Source organism: Nothoprocta perdicaria, unplaced genomic scaffold (assembly GCF_003342845.1).
Source record: "Nothoprocta perdicaria isolate Ctin4 unplaced genomic scaffold, notPer1 scaffold_67, whole genome shotgun sequence".
NCBI lineage: Eukaryota > Metazoa > Chordata > Aves > Tinamiformes > Tinamidae > Nothoprocta > Nothoprocta perdicaria.
Window position 1 is genome coordinate 1,732,484 of NW_020455943.1, and position 20,929 is coordinate 1,753,412.

The 20,929-nt window shown below is 41.5% G+C and overlaps 1 protein-coding gene across 1 annotated transcript in view; it reads right to left on the minus strand.

Moving 5' to 3' along the window:
- ANO6 (anoctamin 6) overlaps positions 1-19,584 on the minus strand; it is a 58,226-nt gene extending 38,642 nt beyond the window's left edge. Inside the window, exons 1-2 of the mRNA XM_026050264.1 lie at positions 19,532-19,584; positions 4,312-4,388 (exon numbers count right to left, since the gene is read on the minus strand). The gene's annotated coding sequence lies outside the window, so the exon portion shown is untranslated. The remainder of the gene's footprint in view (positions 1-4,311; positions 4,389-19,531) is intronic.
- Positions 19,585-20,929: the final 1,345 nt, after the last annotated feature.

The window sequence follows — 20,929 nt, forward strand, 5'->3', positions numbered from 1 at the left end:
AAGTTTTCCAGAAATGTTACACTTGGGATACACCTATATGAGCTGGGCTGGAAGCAGCACGGCCGTGTCAGTGTGCGAGTGTCTCCAGGCTTCAGTCCAGCCCAGGGTACTGTCCCAAACTGAACCTCCCTGGTGTCTCCAGCGTTTGTGCTTCGGTTTGCTCTGCAGAACCGTCTCAGAGACCAGGAATCGCATTCCTGCTGGATGCAGCTAACTTGGAAGATGCTTTTCAGGAGCATATCCTGGGACGAGGTAGCTCAGTACCTAAGCGGAGACAGCTCCTGCAGTCAGGGCTACGTGGGATCTCTGCAGCAGAGAACGAGAGGAGATCACTCTAACCAAAACTCCCTTCAGCAACATGGAGAAAAGCCTGTTCCAGGGGAGAAAGACTGGTTGCAACTGTTTGTGACTTGCAATAATAAGAAGCTCGTGACAAAGAAACACTGACACAGGTTTCCTGGGGCACTATGTTAAAATACAATAGGGATAATAATGGAGAGGGCAGCTCAGAGACAATAATGAAGAAAAACGTGTGCAAAGGAGTTGCAGTTCCTTATTGTTTACTACAGCCTGCACAAGCACAGTATGGTGGACAACTTCTTTAAATAATGAGACTTCTGCAGGCCTGACTTGCCCTATCTGGAAGGACAGAAGGGCTTTATTTGGTCCCCACGAGCATTCAGTGTGCTGGCCAACGGTGCCAAACGGAATCACTCCTGCAGGGGATAAACTGAGGGTCTGCAACCTCAGGCAGTTGGGGGGCATCTCGGAAGAGCTTCCTGACGCCTGCTAGGGACCCAGCCAGGCACGGGCAGCGCTCCCAGAAAAGCCCATGGCAGCATCACCCCTGGCTGCGAGCGGGGCTTCCCACCTCCTGCGGGCGGCGGCGCTTCAGCTCTGGCCATCAGCAGGGGCATCACTGCAGAGGAGCTGCTTAGGAGCATGGCTAGTTCTCGCTTCAGGGCCTCTCTTCAAATCGAAAACTTTAAAAGATAATAAATGATATTGCACGTATATCATGAAATATAATTACCTGTGAAGTGCTTTGAGATCATCTGGTGAAAACACTGCCAAAAATGTAAAGTTTTTATTACATATACACAGCGATATAAGAAGATCCTTAATTATTTTATATTCAGAGTGACCTATGAACACAACAACTTTTCTGGCAATAAGTTCAACAAAGCATTTACTTCTGGAAGATGGAAACTTCTTTGCAGACCACGAGAAGCTAATGTTGGTGTGTTTAAAGGGCAATAAACCTGTTATGCATTTAACACTTCCCTTGTGACTCATATTTGCTAATAACAACACAGGACTGTTTTAGCTCTGTTTTTGGCAACAATGAGATTATTAGCAAACATGAATCAAGAGAAATTGTTTTCAGCATCTCAACATGAAAACAAAGCAACAATTCATATCTGGTAAATGGAAATAAATTGAGACTAAGGGTTTTTTTTACAAGGGAGAAAAATACGGGGCGTCACTACAGCCATGTATTTCTGTCAGCACAAGAGAGTTGGGCACGGGCCAGACATCGGGATGCCTGGTCCCCGGTGCTAACTTTAGGTTAGACACCCACTTGACTTCCTGTTTTAGTTTGTGCGAGACTTCTGGTCGCACAAGGAATTCCAGTTACTCTTGATTAGAGACAGACCAAGCAGACTTACTTTCAAATAAAGGTGAAGATAGCACTCCACTGAAAACCTGCTTGGCACCACCTCTCCTCCTCTTTTTGGAGCAGAAGCTGGGAAATTCACCCTTTCCCAATTTTCGGAAGTACAGAAACTGTATTTGAAGGGCAGCACTAGTACACAAGCTGGGGGTGTTGGCAAAGATCTCCCCTGCAGAAGTTTTATCTCGAAACTGCTACATTCAAATCCAAACTACCTACCTATAAAGCAACTAGGACTGCCAAATGTTTACTCGAGAGCTGGAAAATGCTTGAATTCAGATTGGATATGCAGTTTTGTCTTCATAATACAACCTGTTTATGATATAAGATCTAACTGCATGATCATATGCTTTATTTCAACATTCTTTGTAACAGTTAGGGATTACTCCTTATCATCTTCTTCATTCAAAAACTCTTCCCATCACACTTGAAGTAAACAGCCCCTAGCAAATGTTAATAAATTTAACTTTACAAAGACCTAGGAGAGAAAGCAACTGTATAATCCCAAGACTACCAGTCATCGCATGAGGCCTCTATAGATAAATGCCAAGTACTGCTGAGTGTCTAACAAATCTGGTGTTCCAGCTTGAGACACATGGAGACTGATTTTCTTTCTTTTTTTCCTTCCAGAGTGCTTAGCAATTCTATCTCTTCCAAGTGCCTTACACTCATTTTTAAGTCTATTTGTGACTATTTTGTGCTAATGCAAACAAGGCCACAGATGCTCCCCTTCGGCACTCAGTAAATAAATCCTGGGCTTAAGTGACTTAACAAGCCTCCCAGAAATCCTGCAGCAGCAGCAGGGATAAAATCCAATTATCCGGAGCAGCATTCAGTTTTGCCAGTCATAAGACCATTCATTCTTTTCCTACAGTTTCCTCCCACATTTATACCTTGCTGAAGAGCTACATGCAACATCCTTCCTCACAGAATTTGGAGTTTTGTGCAGATTGAGACAGGGATCTTGTGGCAAACAGAACATGTGATCCTGTACCAGCATCATTAAAAAGATGGGGCAATTTTTATTATTCGGTAGTTTATTCACAGTTTTGGCTACTCCAACACGGTTTGCAAAATCAAGTTAAGCTCACAGACTACTTTCGGTTGGAAAGTACAATCTAAGTTTAGATAATAGGCCCAATACTTCGTTACTCAACTTCAATTTCTAATTCTACCCGAGTGGATTGGCTCTCATGTTATCCATTTCACAGACAGACATGCTAGTACTCAGTTTTATTCAATCTTTCTGGCCCCTCAGACCAATGAAACTGTCCAGCAGGGCACAGGGACAGAAAGGAAGACCTGACATGGAGGGAGCAGTACAGAAAAGAGGCTGCTAAAATTGAGCAGAAATTACAACTGCTGGTAAACACTAGTAACCAAAAATAAAGATTGATTTTGAAGGTGAATTTTCAGTAGAAATAAAAATAATTCTACAAGACTGCTCAGAGAGGAATGCCCTAACCACAAGGTATATGACATACTAGTTGTTTAAATACTATTCCACTTCATATAAATACATTTTTAAAAAATCATTGAACCACAAATAGAGTCTAAGGTTTTTATAACTGCCTAGTCATGGCACTGAATTGAGAAACAGAAGGTCTTGGTTCCAGTTTATGCTCCAAAAATGTTTAAATATTTTTACGGAAACCGAAGCAGCCTCAAACGGAGAACACGATGTCAAAACATCCTAAGGGGAGGTCAGGTAACCCTGGTGTAGTCGGCTCCCAGAAGAAAGTTCTCTTCCTGGTACACGGAATATTTGTTTCCTACAACAGAGGCGGGAACTAAACCTACATGGAAACTGCTATGAAAAGTACGTGGCCAGCTAAGCTGCTAAAGCAGTTCCCGTAAGGCCCTACTACACTTCGATGTAGTTAAAAGGTAATCTGCTCCGTCATTCCTGCTGCTTTTGAAACACTGTATTTCTCCTAACACTACAGAAATTTGGGGTTTTCTTTCATGATTCTGTTTCTCACTTCAATGTAATATGAATTAAAATAGCTTTCATTTTGGTGACCAAACCAAGAAATAAATTAATTGCACAGCTCCAGTCATAATATCTGTATACAAGACAGGGCAGACTTAATTCAGACCCCTGGAGTTGAACTTCTGGGTTGCCCCTACATGCCAAATGACTTTCTTCCCTGCAAAGACAGCATGAAATAACAGTGATCTTGTGAAATATGCTACTCTGGTACCTAGGCATATCTAAAGCCAACAAACTTACACATCAGCCAACTAATAATTGAATGTATATGAATCAAGAGGGTATGGGTTTGTGTGTAGGGTGTGTTGTATCCCTACACACACAACCCCTAGGCATGCAGACACATACAAGCGTGTATATAGTGGAGGTGTATGTGTCAGTTAATACACGTTTGTAATGAATCCAGTGACTTGCCACTTTCCATCAAATTCAGTGTCTGTGTCAGGCTCCATTTGCACACCAGGGGGACTGCAAGTACCTTTCGGCACACAGAAACACAGCCGTCCATCCTTCAGCACGTGAGGGAACTGCACACACTGCAAATGCAAAGAGCAGGCTCTTCCTTTGGAACAGTTACCCACTGTTGCTTACATGTACCAGGAAAAATTCTACATAGTCATAGTTAAAGTAAAGAAGTACCCACCCATTCTGGAGTATGAAGGTTTTGCTGATCTGGCACCGTTCCGTAAGTGGGAATTACCACCTGGCTCAACTCCAAGACTAAAAATAAACATACAAAATTAAGACATTATGACATTTTGTGTGGTAAGTTTTTAAGTGGTGGTTTGGGGATTGGCCATTTTATCGCGCTTGTTTCGTGTTTCAGAAAAAGCATGTTTGTGTCTCAGACTTAGGGGGAGTCAACAGGTGGCAAGGGAGCAAAATAAACATTTCACTAGGGTGACAATCTTGGAAACAGTAAGGACAAGGCTAGAGTGATCCAAAACATCCCCTTGTCAGTAGGCATGTGGTGTTTAGCATTTCAGAAAACTTCATCTGCAGCCTGTGGTTGTTAGTATCAGCTTTCAGTGAAAAAGGATGCTGGAACCGGCTCCACCCACACAAATAACCCTGGCTCATGCTGATCGTACCCGGGAGGCAACAGCAGTACCAGGAAATCATATAGAAATCCTGCGGTGGGTGTGATAGGGACGGTGACGCTGCAACATTCACTACATAACCAGAATGATTTTCGTGTGATCTACTATCACATCTGTAGGTTCAGTGTGTTGGTGTTTCACTGACTCCTCACTCATTGCCCCAGAGTCATTTCTACTAAAAAAAAAAGAAAAAACAAAGTCCATAAACCAACTTTCATGCAAATACAGTGAAAAATACAAGTGATCTTGTGAAATACACTGCTCCGATACCATTTCCTAGCACAGTTTTCTAACACCTTGCAACATGCTGGGGAAGCCAGCCACCAGATCAAGCACTGGATAACAGATAAATTCACCCTTCCAGTTGCTTAGCAAATCTCTGTGAGTCTTAAGAAAAGGTCAGAAAACATCCTGAGGCTAAAAACAAGCAGCTGAAAGCAGCTCTCTCTGTCCATGACCGGCAGTTTGTCCTGCATTAAGGACTGGTCATGGGTGTTAAGGGTACCTGCATCCAACTGCTGCCTGCTCAGCTTATCAGAAATACTCTTTAATCAAATATACATCACTCTTGGAAGGGCCATACATGTTAGTAGGGCCAAGATATGCCCTAACTTTTGGAGGACTTAAAAACTCTACTGATATGTGGCCAGATTCTCAAGAATTTCAAAAAGGCCCTATTTTAGTGATGATGCTCACTTACACCAGTTGAAAATCTGTCAAAGCATTTTTATATAGAGCACCACAACATTTTCTTGTACAAATCAGCAGAATCTGCTCATGCTTACTAACCTGCTGAATTCCCTGGTTTGGATACTATGTCATACAGTTTGCTAGGGAATTTGTTCCATATGTTGAGCTGTCAGCTTCCAGATCTCTATTGTGCTGATGGCGCATACTCCAGGGAAGAGGCAAAAGCAACTCCATGATTTTTTCCATCAACGTGGCTTAAGAAACATTTAAATCACAGCCTACATCTTGCCCCAGCTGAATAATCAAAGTCAGTGAGATTTCAAAACATTAAAATCTTTAGAAACATTTGCCAGCATGCCAAAAAAAAAAAAAAAAAAAAAGGAGGAAGACGTGGAGTAGTGAGTACCCAGACACCACACGCTGAGCACAGAACATGCAGACTCAGAAGACACGGGGATGTACCAGCAGCTATCACAAGATTGCCATGTGTGCAGCTCATTATGTTTTAATGAGCTTGACTCAGACAAGAGTGAGGAGGGCAAATATAAACCCCTGAGGTCAGTGCAATAGGCCTGACCCAACAATCCTTGGGGAATTCTTTCTTCCCTGCCTGGGTACAGAACGCTCCTCAAAACCCACGGAGCAGGGAATGCTGCTGCCCACATGGAGAGGGCAGGGTGAGGCTTGGAAATGCAAACTGCTGTTCTCACAATCTGCATGTCATTACAGGCAGCAAACAGGCAGAGCAGCAGCTCCGGACCACAAGGCTTGTGCCAGCCACTGAACTGCAGAACAGGGAGCACAAGGCTTAAAAAGGCCTCTTGCTTACAAACTTGCCATACATAATCGCCCAGCACTCAACAGGGCTGCTCAGACACCCCATCAGCAGCAAAGAAAGGAGGGAACCCTGGCATTCAGGGAAGGAAGGATAATTCCTATTCTCACAAATCCGGATGATCTGAGGCTAGGCAGGAATATCCTCTGGAAAAGTCCATATTATACATGAGTAGCATTTGCCTCTGCCTCACTCTGTGGCTCTCTCACCAGCACGCCTTCCCCACAACATGTGTTATGAATACTTGATCATTTCAACAAAATCTATCCCCTTAATGCCGTCTGACTTGAAACAGTGCCCAATACAATCCCTGTACCTCTGTTACTATGGAAGGAGTCATGCAGAAAGAACCTGCCACTCTCAATCTGGGACATGGGCCCAGAAGTTCCCTCTTCAAATTGAATACTGTGCCTTGACACTGCCTCAGCGTGAGCTTAGCTCAGACTTGGTCTAGCAGGGCTCTGCTAGGGCAGCCACGCCAGTCTGCACAGTTGTGCTTGTGCCTGCAAGAGATCATTCCAATCTCATGGAGTGACAGAAACAATACCTGGAACAACTCAGCTTTGACAAAATATGTTGCATCCGCACAGGGCTTTTTCTTATCCCCAAATTCATCCTGTTTATTTCTTCCACCTCCCTTCCAGCACTGTAATAAGAGTATGTAATATATGGGGTAAGAAAGAAAAATGCAGCAAGAAAGTCTGAGTTTTGGACGTTAGAAACAACTTTCTAATAGCAAAACAGACTACCTGGCAGGGAGGCTGTGAGGTCTTCAACAGCAGCATTTCTTCAGGACAAAATAAATAAACAAGATGAAACTATCCACACCATGGCCTAGACGAGCTCCTGAGGTTCCTTCAAGACCTGGGTTCCTCTGAATACAAGTTTGCCCATAGCCTTTTCACAGTTACAGTCAAAACAAATCACTGCACTGAGACTTTACTAAAAAATATATTTTTGCTCATCTATTTCTCCTTAAGAAGCATTATCAATCTTATTAATGTTTGGGTTCGAGCACATCAAACATATATGCTTATGTTTTATTCACTCAGCCCAGTAAGCCAAGGCAGCAAAGAAATCTACTAGATTTGTGCTTGCACATTCTGATTGAGACTGATGCCTCAAGTCCTATCTTTAATAAATCCTACTAAAATATGCTTTTGTTGAAACATTTAACCATTTCTCTTTTTGAATTGTAATTGTATAGTTTAAGCTCGTGCTTGGTGATAGCAGCTGCTTTTTTTTTTCAGTCCATACAAAATGTGCTGTGTGTTATATAAACTGTAAGTACTAAATCTGCGCATGCTACTTTACAAGGATATCTCAGTGCAGAGATCTAAACCCCACTAGAAGCTAGAAGTGTCCTCTGGAGAATTAAAACCAGGTCAAATTGTACACATCCCATGCCTCTCATTTGGAACCTGTGTAACTCTCCTATCCTGGAGACCTGAATCTCACTGTTCATTCTCAGTAGTTTGCTTTCTGACCATAAGAAAGGCCCCATTTTCTCACAGCTTGGCCAGCATTTCTGGGTAGGTTGAATAAAGCTCCTAAAATTCCTCGAGAGTCAGTCTAAATTGCTTAGCTTTTGCATTAATTAATAGATATTGACTGCGAGTGTTTTTGGATGTTCAATGAACTTTCCGTTGAATAATCCAGTTCCACAGGCTTTCACAAATATTATGCTTATTGCTATGGCAGAGGTGAGAGAAAACGGCAAAAAGATAGATACAAAAGCTGTTTTGGAATAAAGAATTAAATATATATAAATATGCATCAATAAATAATTCTTTAATAATTTGGGAGAATTAAACTTTTCTTGGGAGTCTGAATAATAAAATAATAGAAGCAACTGCCTCAAGCACAGGCAATGGGGATGGAACAGTTTTTCTGAGACAGTTCAATTAGAAAGGCTAGGAATAGGGAAAAGGTCATAAAAAAATAAAAGGAGAAAGATGTTGAACAAATAAACATTACTGAGAAGAAAACGACAAAGATATTGGATGATATTTGAAAAGGCCACTGGGTTTGGCTCTACAATGTCTATTGCCAAATATGCTTGAAGATGCCAAGCCTATTGTGCCAAAGAAATCTTTGACTAGCATCAATTTTCCTCTAATGGAAATAGTCAAGGGTGAAGGTAGAAGCATTCCTTCTGCTTGCAAATTGTGTAAATTAGACAAACTAATAGACCCATAAATATTCTGAGAAGTAAAAAAGGGTTTTTACAACACCAAACAATCCTTCAGTACTTCATTTCCCTCAGCAGTGCTGTGAGCTGTTGTAAAGGAAAGATCTCAGCCCTGGCAGCGAGCAGGCAGGAGAATAAGCCAAGAGATGATGTCTAGAATTCCCCAGGGTCTGGGGAATTGTCTTGCTGCCTTTTTACAAATGTCATATTACCTCTCACTTTCCTCATAGTATTTTCTAAGTGCGAGTATTAACAGGCTGTCACAGAAGTTTTAAAAAGTACAAATCCTAAATCTTTTCCTTCCAGGAGAGAAATAAATCAAGGCAACATTGTGCTCGCCTAAGCACAATACCATTGTGCCCAAGGATTTCTGCATGCTGCTTTCAGCCTGTCCTCTGTGTTCAGGATAGTTTACAGCGTGGTGACATGGAAAAAGCTTTTTCAAACTAGACTGCAGTGCTAGGGCACACTGACCAATCTGGCTGCATGCCCAAGGTTATCGCACAGTAAAGGCAAGCAGAGAGTGCACAAGAGCAGGGCAATTTACCAAAGGAGAACAGAAAGCTACCCCAGAGAGATGTGGTGCTTCAAAGCCTCTCTCTAGCCTAGCTCACACTACCGTCTTCATGCAACCCAGCCTTAGACAACAACGTTGGGTGTTTTTGCTACATACCATAGAATCACAGAATCACAGAATCCTTAAGGTTGGAAGGGATCTTTAGAGACCATCTAGTCCAACCCCACCATCTGCACGTGCAGGGTCACCTAGAGCATGTGGCACAGGATGGTGTCCAAGCAGGTTATGGAGATCTCCAGAGAAGGAGATTCCACAACCTCTCTTGGCATATATAAAATGCAAAAGTACTCAGACACAAGTAGGTCTTTTAGATTCAAACAGGCTGTGAACAAAATTAATGGAATAATCAAATAATCTGCTAGCTGGAAAATATCAGGAAATGTTTGCATGTAATTCCTACTTGGGTGGACAGACGCACTTAAATGTTTATATGACAGCCCCTTGTCTAGGTTTTCCACTAAGAGAGTCAGACTACTGGGTAGAGTCAGGCTATCCCAGTCTGCTGGGATAAAGAACCCGATCTGAAGGCTGTGGGTTTGCCAGGACCTGCTCACTAAGCTGAGCTGATCCTGCGCTGCGCGGCTCCTTGGGAAACGGCTAAACACCGTGGTGGTGTCCCCTCACTTTGGCACTCCGCAGTCACGACAGCAGCAGCACGTTTTATGATACCATCGTTTCTGCGAAGGCACCTGAGAGACAAACAAGCAAAGATCCCACCTCCTTACTGAGCCCAGCTGCCTCAGAAGCTTTAGAAGGGATGAAGCAAAATATCTGGATAGAAATTGAATCCCGAGAGGAATGAAAGCTGCTCTGAATCCCATCATCTATACAAGACAAATTACTGTGACCGCATTTCATCGCAAAGAACATAATGACACTGTCTGGGATAAGACTCACGTTTCAGAGACATTCATCTTCTCAAAAAGGATGGTTACTGATGAATCCAAGACAGAGCACCATGCTGGAAATGGCAACTACTCATAACTGCAGTCTGTATCAGAACAGCAGAAATACTAATAATGAAGGACAGTATTACCACTAGAGGTGTAAGTCTGAAGAGCTGGAGTAGTCCCTGACAACCAGCTGTGACTGGAAGTAAAGCCATTCTCCCCAGAGGGACTTTATCCAGCAGGCAGCTCCCAGGTCTCTGTAGCCTGGCCAAAAAATTTCTCTGACTTCTGGGGATAGAAGAGGGTGACAGATTGATAATATCTTCATTTAAATACCCTGGAAGATCAAAAAGGTGGTTTAATGCTAAAAGAGAATTAATCAAGGAAATTAACTTGCTCCATGTGCTTCCCTTGTTTAAATATATCAGCTTTAAATACAAAATATCATTGATGGATTTGATTCTTACATATCAAGCCCAACATTAAATAATTTCATTAAATCACAAAAACAATTTCAACCAAAAAAAAAAAGAAATTTTCCTTAGCTAGAAAGATATTCAAATGTTAATTCCTGCCTCCTCTAAGAGTAAACAAACAAACACAGACAGTAACGAAAAGAAAGCCTTTGGTTCTCCTTTCACAGTGTAAATATTATCTTTCTACCTTACTCCTTGCTGGCTATCAATGGTATTATGAGGATTTTTCTCCTTGTTAAGGCTCTGCCTGGGTTGAAAAGACTTTTGCAGACTAGTTGTTCTCCGGGCTCCAGGCTTTCCTCCAGCCACACACCAGGCCAGCCATTATGATTATATTTCACCCCATTCCACCCAAATACTAGCAGCTTGCACTTAATAGCATCCATCTTTTTAGGTTTAGCTATTTTACTGAAGTGTGCTTAAATTATTTGTCCTATTCTGTATCCGTAGACTTTATTTGAAGAATACAAGCTACTGAAATCCATGTTCTTCATTTTGTGGAAAGTTTTGGATTTAAAGTGAAATTGAATTACTTTTACAACAGACAATACTTTACGACCTACCACTAGCTAATAAAAGATCTATATAGCTGCCTTCAGTGTGAAAGTCTTGTTCTCTTCTTAGGGTCCCCTGAAGTCTACAGTACGTGATAAAGCAGATGACTACCAGCACCGCCAAAATGGCTTTTCAAGCTGTCGATAAATTATATTCTTTGTGCAGTCACATACAGCAGATCTGCAGGTATTCTCAGACCTGCACCTTATCTATGCCCCATAATAAGAACAGCATTGATTTTAATTTCAGACGTGCAAGCATACCCAATATGAAGCTACAGAGACGCTACTGAATCAAAAAGGAAGTGAAAGGGCTGTCTTGAAAGATGATTCTTTTTTGTGTGTGAAAGACTGTTCTTTCCATTAAGTTATCTTCTCTTATAGCTGTGCAAATAAAGTACATGTGACATGGCAAGCCAAAATAAATGCTCTTTCATGACCAACCCTAAACAAAAGGCATGTTCAATAGGTACTATAATACGAAGACTATTGCTAATCTAGCACCTCGTTTCCTTAAGCAGTGAGCTCACTGCTTAAGGTAGCTCTCACGAAAAATAAGCAATTAGGAGATAATTCTAAAATAACAAGCTAGACTTAGCGAAAACTATTCTGTTGATAGCACTCTCTAAATGCTTTAGGGGCACTGGGCTAGAAGGCACACAGAACCAACCTGCCACACAGTACTTACATGTCCGGAGCTCAAGCAGACAAAAGGTGACTTTTCACTGAAAGCAGGACACTTGCCCAAAACCTACAACAAAAATCCTAATAATTTCGGTAAGTTCCATCTCCATATGAGGAAGAAGAACTTTCCTGTGAGGGTGACAGAGCCCTGGCACAGGCTGCCTAGGGAAGCTGTGGAGTCTCCTTCTCTGGAGATCTTCAAAACCCGCCTGGATGCCGCCCTGTGCCCCGTGCTCTGGGTGTCCCTGCTGGAGCAGGGCGGTTGGACTAAATGATCTCTAGAGGTCCCTTCCAACCTCAACCATTCTGTGATTCTGTTCTTGCCCCAACTTCAGTTTAGAAAACTACTACTGGACTAACATCTCTTTAGTCACAATTCTGTGATTGGAAAGGAATCCACTGAAATCCAAATGCTGGTTTCTGGTCTTCATTGCCGCAACGCACACCAGACCTGGAGGTCTGCAAATGCTCTTCTCTCACTTGCACACAAAACATCAGGTGACTGCATATCAATGCAGAAATTCAGCTGCTAACTAGACTATTCTAAAAGGTTTTTATGAGGCTAAACAATTTATATCGTTTCATCTGAACTGGCTCTCTGTAAGAATTATGTCAGCTTTCATTGATCAAGAGGACAGATACAAGAAAAAAAAAACTGTCATTTTAGAATGCCTCGACTAACACACCCAGCCAGCTAACATTTTAAACAACATTTTTAAACCTTCTGTTTTTATACTGAATGTATGCATACAAATACCTAGCTTTGTCAGGGTACAAACTACTCTGAATATGGAATATTCAGAAAATGGAATAAACTGACAAATTCAAAGACTTGAGATTGATTCAGGCCCATATTCCAGCCCTGGATTAATGTCTGGAGAGATGATCATTCACTTTTCTCCTCATATACTTACAATCTACTGAGTAATTCAAATACATTACAATGATGTAACAAATAGTCCTCTTCACAGCTTTGATTTTAGGGCTACTTCATTTTAATTATACACAGAATCACGTAGAAAACTGCTGTAGTGTTATCCACCAAATAAGTCTTTCTCAAGGTGAATTCACACTTTGTCAGAGTTAAATACCGGAAAAATTACCTTCACTTCTTTAATTTTTACAGCAGTGCAGACATTGTCATTCATGCAGTCCAAATAAATGGTAAGTTCTCTCAGTTTCTACAATTAAGAAAAACAAGTATCCCAGGCCCTTTACAAACGTAAGACAGAGGGACGAGCTGGGTCACTGAGTCCAGTACCCAACATCTGCTTACAGACAGCTATTTTGTTAGCAGGTTCAAGGGAAAAAAAAAAAAAAAAAAAAAAACAAAACAAAAAAAAAAACCAAAAAACAAAAAACAAACCAAACCAACAAATCAGCACATCAATTTTTACTTAAAATAATTATTGAAGGGTTCAAAAAGTGACCAGGATGAATAGGTTTTTTTTTTTTTCTCTTGTAATGAATAAAGTCCAGGTGGCAGAGAATGAGACATACAAATTCTAAAAGCCCAGAGGACATTAGGACAGATTTGCAGACAGGCATTAGGAATGGAAAGTTACAGATAAAATCCTGCTGAGGTGTTCAGAAGTGTCCAAGCACACTGACAGTTTTTAAGCAAAATTGTATCAAACACCTGCATGTGGTCCTTAGTGGCTGGAACCAATTTCATTAACTACAGCTAATATTTCTCTTGTAAAATTGTTTTAAATGCAAGGTATGTTTTATAGGTGCGCTTTCCTCTTACATATAGAACATACTTAATGTAATTAGAAAACATTTTTCTAATGTTGCTTTCCTCTGTGGCTAACTGAATTCCACTTACCAACCAAATGTATTCTAACACAAACTCAGCACAAATAGTGATCTAGTAAATAAGAAATAATCATTCAACGAGAAATTTAAAAATTGAGTAAATGTACATTGTACTACTTATTAGCTTAAACAAATGTGTGCCTATGAGATTAAACGAAACACTCAGGCCCAAAAGTACAATGCAAAACCATGCACGTGCAGCTGCTGCTTAGCAGAAGCCTCCCCATCTGAGCACAGCGCCCAGTGGGTGCTGCCCCTCGGGAGCCCCCAGGGCCCAGGCTGGGTGTTGTGTGGCTGCAGCATTGTCACAAGCAGCACACGGTCCTACCCTTTGTCCCTAAGCCAGGCAGCAAGAAAAACTTCCTTGTCTTGGAAAATCCTGCTGGGTAGAAATTCAAAACAAGATTAAAGCTGAACACAAGATGCCTACTGGTTATGGCCGACTGAAATTGAAGTAAATTAAATTACTAACTTTAATTATTCCACTTTGGTTGATACTGCTCTACATCACAGAATCTGTTTTTCAGGGACTAAAAAAAAATATATAGTCAAATGTGTTCACAGATGGGTAAGCATTCTAATTCAGAATCACACACATACAGATCCTTCCATCTCAAGACTGCCCATCTTTAAATGAGACAAAGGAGGGGACTAAGTCCTGGCCTTCCCACTCCAGAAATGGTTCTTACTAAATGAAAGGTAAAAGATCATAGTAAGAGCACTTGATCTATCACAGGAGATGCTAGTGGATTTTAAAGTATATAATGTTTTTAAGTCCAGATTATTATTTTTTTTTTCTTCAATATTTGACCTTCTTTTGTACAGACTGTTTTTGTACACAAGTTGTATCTGCTCTGAAGTTGAATCCAGGTTTGGTCAAGGAGGACGATTTGTCTGTCTACACCCTTACCTCATTTTTCAAGAAGATGGAGAGGGCACAGTGACTGTAGGAAGATGGAAAGGAAAAAGGATTGCCAAAGGTTGCCAAAGAATTTGAGGAAAGTCTTGGAGAACTGGCCTGTAGGAGAACTACTCCTGCACATAACTCACACATGATGCTTGATCAAGCTGCTTGAAGAAGTCTGCCTAGCTCTCCAGGGCAAGGCTTTCACACGAAGTCCCTGGGGAAGCTCAGTCCTTTTGCAGTCCGGCAGTAGTCGCTACCCTACGATAGCTGGAGATGTATGGAGAAATATTTGGAACAGCAAGATACGCAAATACTCCTACTTTAGAAAAATTACTCCTGAAGCACTTGTGATCAGTGAGCACTTTTGCAACCTTGTATGAAACACAGTGTATTTATCATCAGCCTTAAAAGCAGGACAGTGTATGGAGGACGTACACTCGGCTGTACGGAGGATTTGGAAAATTCTTTTTTTCCCGGTGGGCCTGCAGTGGGTGCGGGGCGTTGCTGCTGGTCCTTCTGAGGCTCTGTGTTGCCTGCAGGCACTTGGCAGATCCCATTCTGATGAGTTTTACACTCTTTGCACTTCAGTAGCCTGAAGACTAATCCAGGCAGCTGAGCTGCAACCTCAGCTCTTCCTAAACAGGACGTTAAGCAACTGGACACTCACAGCCCTTCTGGAGACAGTGTTCAGATGTGGTGAGAATGTAAAAGACACACGGAGGAAATTAATAGAAATGTATGTTGTGCAAGGTTGGGTTAATCTGAGTTACACAAGGCTTGGAGTCATTCTTTTAATAAGTAAGATAAAAAGAAACCTTCAGTTACTATCAGTTTACTGAATGATGCAAAGGACTTCAAGAAGAGTATGATTCTGTAATTAAAACCTAACATCATTCATGCAAACGAATGAGAGAAAATTTGAAGTTGCCTGGGCAACATTAATCCTGACACTGCCCCACTTCTAAGTGCTTGACTTTTTCAACCTTAATGTTAACATCTTTTAGTTGTAACATATAATTATCCACATCCAATTAGGGATGCTATGGCTACTCTTGCTAACTGGTAATATTTACATTTAAATATGGAGAAAGATTACTGCTGGCTATATAGTATTATTTAATTATGCAGTCAGTTTAGAAATGAAATTATATCTGTAGCACTGGAGAGATTCCCTTGAGTAGAAGTGATGGAACAATTATTACTGCAATTTGGCATGAAAAAAACTTTGATGGAAGTCTAGAATTTCACCTAATCAGAAAATTTGATTAGCGCTCCGCGTGTAGGAGCACTATGAAGTGCTGATAAGTAATTTTAAAGTGTATTGTAAGAAAAGTAATCTTAATAGCTATTGACACTTTCCCCTGGCAACTTGCGTATCAGATTGATTAAGTTTAAAAAGTCAGTACAGAATAACCTAATTAGTGGAAATTCAGTATCGTGATGGAAAAAACAGTAGGTGTTTCAGCTTATTGAAACCACTATCCATAAAAAGTTCTGGATGCTGCTAAGGCTTCAGTTCTTAACACCCAGTGACTATATCCGGGTGAGTTCTGACAGCTTCATGCTAAACAGCTGGGACTTTGAAGACACCAAGGGATGTGAACTACTTTCTGCAGGTAGTTTTTCTACCCCCATTTACTACTAGGTACTAGGAAGTACCAGCTGCCCGCCACGTAGGCAGTCCCCTGTCCTCCAGCGCAAATGCTGCCCTGCGTCAAAGTCACTACTCATGTTCTAAGCATCAGATGAGGGAAAGACAGTGCAACAGTGAAACAGCCACGTACATGCTCAGAGAGAAGCAGCATATTTATATTTTAAATCACTTGTTGGCTTGTTAATGCCCAAATTTCTCTCAAAAACTGTTTGAATCTGAAACTTATATGTTTTGGCAGTGGGAAGAGCAAGTTTTGCTTTCCCTCCACTCCATGAGGTGGGCCTGGCACAGTAGAAATACAATCTTCCCAAATGTGGTGGGCATACATGCTCCAAGGCAGTGGCAAAGACACCTGAGCATCAACAGTGCTGCACATGGGGCACTGAATGCTCTGTGAGTGCTCTGAAGAAACTCACTGGCCAAAACATTTTCGAGATAAATAACTACATTTTATTTGCTGCTCTTTGCCATGATGTTAACATCTGAATATCTAGATCTTACGTCACCTGCAGATTTATACTTACACACAAGACACAGAGTAGGACCATTCTCTGGGTAATGCTGTACCTCGGATTCCAGCACGATGACCTGCCACTCTGGGGAATGGCTCGTTCAGAGCTGGAACCATGGAGGCAGTTTAGACCCAGTGAAGCCGGTGTGTGACAGTGTGGCATGAAGGGCTATTTGCAGACTTCTCTGACTACCTTCCTGGAAGACCAGGCTTCCCAGAGAGAGAAAGGACAGAGCAGGAAGTCGTATGGAAAGAACACAGGTGAATTTAAAAGCAGAGGTCTCCTTTTGCTTGGCAAGTACCACACAACTACAGGCAATATGTATTTTGATAGTTTATTTTAGGAGGAAGGAAGACTGGCTTTGAATCTTACTCAGCTATCACAAAACCAAACAGGAATAATAGTGAGGGGGAAGAAAAAAAGTCAAGCAGAAATCCTCTTATTTTCCTACTATCTCAGCTAAATCACAATGTAATTCTGTAAAATTTAAAAAGTCCCACAATAGTGGAAATGCAAACTTTGCTTTGGAGTGCACAGGAAGACATTTTACTTCTGTATCCAAAATTCCTGCTAAACTGTTTTACAATGTCATGAACATATTAGATAGCAGTAACTTAGGCACAACCATAGGTCGTATGTGGGGCTTGCTCATTTCATTCAACATTACGAAGATCTTCATAAAACTGTTACTAGAGCTGAGAGGCTCAGGAATATCCATCTGTTTAAAACTGTAGAGGTAAGAGGACATATAAAAAAAATCTTTCACCTAATTAAAAGAGAAAAAAAAAGCAAAGCAGCCTCTATAGAGCTGTTTTTCACTTAAGCTTTTATACATCTCATTGCAAAAAATGTACATCTCATGGCAAAAAAAATGTACATCTCATGGCAAAAAACAACCATGACAAGCTTTTGAGAGGCAAGTTGCTGAGTTTTATTTTTGAGAGGAGATCACGGTGGTTCTGCTGCAGATTCTGCCTTTATTTGTGTGTGGAGGGAATTAAAATGACCATGTGAGATGTGTGAAAGCATGTCATAGACACTATGGCAAGAAGGCACCAACAGGATCCTGTTTGGATCCTGATCCAAACTCCATTTTGGGGGGATTTAGCATTCAGCCATTCTACCAGGTTATTATTTTTCTTGGAAATCCTTAGAGTAACAGGCCAATGGAGATGCTGCATCACACAAACCAATCATCTCATGAATACTCTGTTGCAGCAGTGAGAAGTGGAGTTTCTGCTCTCCCTTCACGCTGCAGAAGTGTCTGCCTAAGCCCTACCCCAGGATATGGTAGCTGGAATGGAGGAGGAGGAGAGCAGGGCCTGAGCAGGGAGGGGAGCACCTATCTGTAGAACAATCACTTCTAGTCCTTGCCTCAGGCAGCCAGGATGACTCACAGCAGAAACTAAAAAGAGACAGCAGGCTGGTGACCACGCTGGAGACAGGAGCATGTTGGTTGTGCCAGTCACTCTTTAACGCCATCATGTATGGAAGAGACTTAAACAGGTCTCTGCCAGGCAGAGAGCCTCTGGCAGCCTTAACTCTGAGCTGCGCCTGCAAGGCATGGTCCAGCCCTTAGTGAAAAGCAAAACTATCACACTTTTAAGGAACATTTGAGGAGGGAGTGCTAAATTCCAAGCCACACTTTCACATGGAAAAGCTAATGTTTATGCTTTGAATGAACACTGATTTCAAGAGCAATATACATGCTGAAATGCAGGACTATAAATACAGGATTGAAAATTTCAGGTGGGATTTACCATGCTTGACCTTGCTCTTCTTACTGTCCTATATCAAGGTGACGTAGTAGGGGAAGGTCCAGAGATACAGAAATGTCTGCCTTTAGAAATGTACTGCCACTTTTTTTTTTATTTTATGAAGTTATCAGATGTTCAGTTAAAAAAAAAGTGTAAAATTCTCCTCATACACTTTCAGAGACAAAAGGGCAAGGCTGATTCCCCAGCCACACATGCAATTCATCATTTCAACTTATCTGAAAGGAAACTTTGCTCATTAGACTGCCAACATTTTTGTTTTAATATAAACACATTTTTTTTACTTTTGTAGACTTTAGTTTCCTATATTAGCACTGTTAAAAAGGTGCCTTATCATGTATATATATTTTAATCTGACTTGTCATGAAGACATCATTTATGACCTGTATTCTGCACAGACAAAACCTTAGAAATTCTAAGCATTCATTTTAGCACAGATAGGATATGTTCAAGATTTTAATGAATGGAAGATTTCAAAGGTCATCCCGCCTCTAGTCATTGACTTTAGTTTAGTTCATTCATCTGGGAAGAGGAGAAGTCCTAAAAGAAGAACTCAGGGAATGATTCTCCCGCCTTGCTGTTTGCTGCAGGCTGTCACACTGCCTGCACAGTCCGGACACGGAGAGCACCTTATGTCGCTGCTGAGTAACTTCTGTTTTGCAAGAGCCTTCGTAGCTCCTAAGGAGTCAAACTCAGCACTCCAACAGCCAAGAGAATCCCTGACTTCTTTAAGGTGACTGAATAAAAAGGTGAAGGAAATACCAAAGAGGATGAGAAAGAGCTTTAGGCTCTTGCTGGAAGGCAACGACATTGCTCTGTGGTTTATTTTTGCATGTGAGGTATTCATAAGAAAAATCCTGTTGAGCGGAATGATCAATGGGTTTGTCTAGTGAAAGAAACAAAAACCTGTCTGACAGACACACTTGGTCTTAGGATAAACATCTACTCCCAAAACAAGTAATTAAACTCCCCTCTGCACAGAGGAGACAGACAAAAAGATCCAGATCTACCAACTACTGCTGATAAAAGGAGTATTGCTATTTAGGCAGATCTTCATCCTTCCATCATAAATGCCTTGCACTTTTGAAGATAAACCACTGAATAAACCATTCTCGGGACAGCAACACAGAACCCCTGAGGGCTGAGGCTGCAACATTTAGGCACTTAAATAACTTTATGAAAGCTGGCAGTTGCCCTTACCTCGGAAGGAGCGCTCTGCCGCCTTGCAGCAGCCCTGCGATCTGTGCCTGCATGGACATGAACAGCAGCCTCCTGCTTCCCGCTCGCTGGTCAGATCTGGTCAGATCTCTCAGCTCGGAAGTTTAGGCTGATTTGTGAAGACAAGAGGAACAACCTGTAGGTAATTCTGCAAATACAAGAATCCCTATCATGGACTGAGAGGAGTAATTTAAATTTTGGCAAGGTAACAGCTATTAGAGGCACTAAATCGCCTGGGTCAAGCATCATAAGATGCTGTTCTTCCTTTGTGTTTCCTTTCTCTGACAAACTTCAGCTGAGTTGTTAGTGACATCTGGTCTAACCCAGCTCATATTAAACCGTAATATTGTTTTAAAGATGAAAATGACGGAAACAAGAAGCATTGCAAACTCTTTGTCATGTTTGTGCCATTACTCCACCGTCCCTGTCCAGCTCAAAAGCACTCTCAGAACCTGGCCTAATGAACAAGCCATTTCCAACACTGACTTGCTGAAAGACTGGCTTGCACTTCAGTGGGGACAACATTACTGACCCTCCAGACAAGGGTCTGAGAAGCTCTTTTTTTAACCTGCTCTAGACCTAAATACATAATCCCACAAATGCTCCAAGACTTCGGCCAGTCCTTGTGTCTTCTTGAATGTGAAGGGGCTTTCTGTTCTTCTTAATTTCTTTCCTTTCTCTTTCTCTCCAAGAGCAGCTAACCCAAACAAGCTGTTCTTATGCAGGAACTACAAGGAAGGCACTTTTGCCACAAAGTATGCACTTCTGCTTTTGCTATGAGAGACAAGCACATTGGCAACACGACCACCCTACCACACAGAAACATTCCGTCCTCGCCCTCGCTGTGTTTTACTGGAGGGCAGTCGGTGCACAGCAGTTCCCCCGAGCTACAGAAAGAGCTTCTTTAGCAGCAAAGATGAGTCCACGGTGCTCATCTCCAGTGTCAAGTCTCCAGGTAGCTGAGAAACCTTTCTATGGAGATCTGAAATGCTGAACCAAATTGTAATTGCAAATGGATCTTTGGTTAGACCTTAATGCCCATGGATCAGTAGCTATCTAATTTTATAATTTGAAATATGTTCATAAGATTATGCCCATGGCTTTTAAATTTACATGTCTCAAAGGAGATGTATTTGAACTTCTGTTAATGACTTTGCTTGAACATTTGCTTTAAAGTATTTCCTACACTTAGCTGTTACGCTGTGTGGATACAGTTGAATCCCAAAAAGGTATTTTTAATTATTTTGATCATTAAAGTATTAAGCCTGAAGTCTGAACCTATGGACACTTATGAACTAATTGTTTGTTTATGTGCATAGGCACAAGTCTGAACACATTCCCTGTGTTGGACCTAAGAGTTTAGAATGAAACTGAGTACTT